We start from the raw sequence: 1,930 nt of genomic DNA, 5'->3' as shown, positions 1-1,930 counted from the left end.
GTCCTGCTTTACCTTGGCCTTAACCATTAAGTAGAAAAGAATGAAGATGAAATATAGGAAGTAAAGCCATGCTGTTATGTTGAACTGCGGGGGACTCAGGTCAATAATTTCTGACATTGCAAGTTAAACAGCAGACCCAATGTTATTATGGGATACAGGTCTCTTTTAGAATATTTTGCTGAGTTTACACACCTATAATATTCAAATAACTGAACTTAACAAAAAAAAGTGTATACAGATGAATGTCCATTTTGTATCTGTGTATTCAGAATTGCTAGGATAGATATATAGTTACATTCTCTTAATGAATAGAGGGATTTGTTCTACTAATGTTTGTAAATAGGATATCATGTCTTCATCTTGTACAGCAAATAACCACTAGGAAGAGAGTATGCAATGTGTTAATTATTGAAACTGTCCTACCAATTTTATTTGAAATTGTCTCATTACTATATGTCTCTCAGTAAAATTATGGAAAAAATAAAAGAAAATAAAAATTAAAAAAAAAGTTGGACTGGAAATCATATTTAAACCAGTAATTCCTCTGTGGGAATTTTCCCAGAGGATCTGAATACATCATATCATAGTGACATATGTGTGCCTATGTTTAAAGCAGCACAATTTGTGATAGCCAAATCTTGGAAAGAGCCAAGATGCCCATCACTTGAGGAATGGTTGGAAATGACGTGGTATTTTTACACAATGGAGTATTATTCAGCTATTATGAATGATAAACTCGAAGCCTTTATATTGAAGTGGATACCCCTTGAACATATACTCATAAGTGAAATAAACCAGACACATATGTGTACATATTTTATAGTTTCCCTAGTGTAAGAACTCAAAGAAGAAATACAAACAGAAAGGTATAATACAAGTTAAAGGGAAGCAGGATCTTGAGAACTAACTAATCAAGAGGGGAAAGGAGAAGAGTTAGGAAACATGACAATGTCGACATGAAGTTATGTGTAGAAGATAGGCAAGGCAATGATCCTGAGAATCTCCAGAAGATTTTTTTAATCTAGCAGTTAATTGGAAATATTCTCACCCTGACTAACTATATATACTTATACCTGTTAATTAAGCAACTGCACTGCAGATGGTAATCTGTAATATTAGTTTCATGCTTCGTGTGCATGTCATTCTGTTCTTCTGAATACGGGCTGCTTGTCATGGCTTGCCAGTTGCTGATATGATGTCTCTTGGGTAGATAGTAGTTCAAAAAGAAGGGGGTGGTGAATGAAAGCAAGAGACAGGAAAAGAAATATTGTGGGACTGTCCTGCTTCAAGGTTGTATATGGTGAGATGTTTGGACTTATGTGTAAACATAAGAAGTGTGTAATTCTTTATGACTATTTTGAAAATATATTCTAATTTTTAAATGTTTTTTATCCTATTCTGTAGGGATTTAAAGTTCAAAATATCAATACTTGATGAAAAATACCCGTTCCATATTATGCCTAAGATGTTTGATATGCAGACAGATAGTGAGGTTAAGCTTAACAGTCTAAGTTATATGGTAATAACAATAAGCTTGTCTTCTGGATGGTTAACAACCTAAGTTTGCAGACCAAAATTAGACAAAAAGGAGGGAAGCAAGGAAAGCCAACATTTTGACCCTAGCCTTCCAAGGTCAATTAAGACTCAGGACATATGAGAACTTGTACTGTAACGTCATTTAACTCGGCAGTGTCCCAAATTTTCTGATCAAGGAGATTATGGGGCCAAAGAGGAATGTGATCGATGATATAGAGTGTGCCTAAGGAGAGTCACATGGAGAGAAAACATTCTCTCAGGCTTTCACAGAGAGCACATGGGTCAAGCAATGGCCGTGACTCATTCACATGGCTGACACTGACAAAGGTTCTACAATCTGAGGTACAGGATCTCAGGATAAATCCTGAGGGGATTTCACTGACCTTATCAGACC

The sequence above is a fragment of the Octodon degus genome, unplaced genomic scaffold (genome assembly GCF_000260255.1).
Source record: "Octodon degus isolate 3935 unplaced genomic scaffold, OctDeg1.0 scaffold00124, whole genome shotgun sequence".
In the NCBI taxonomy this organism is placed as follows: domain Eukaryota; kingdom Metazoa; phylum Chordata; class Mammalia; order Rodentia; family Octodontidae; genus Octodon; species Octodon degus.
Note: the sequence above shows the minus strand (reverse complement) of the source record.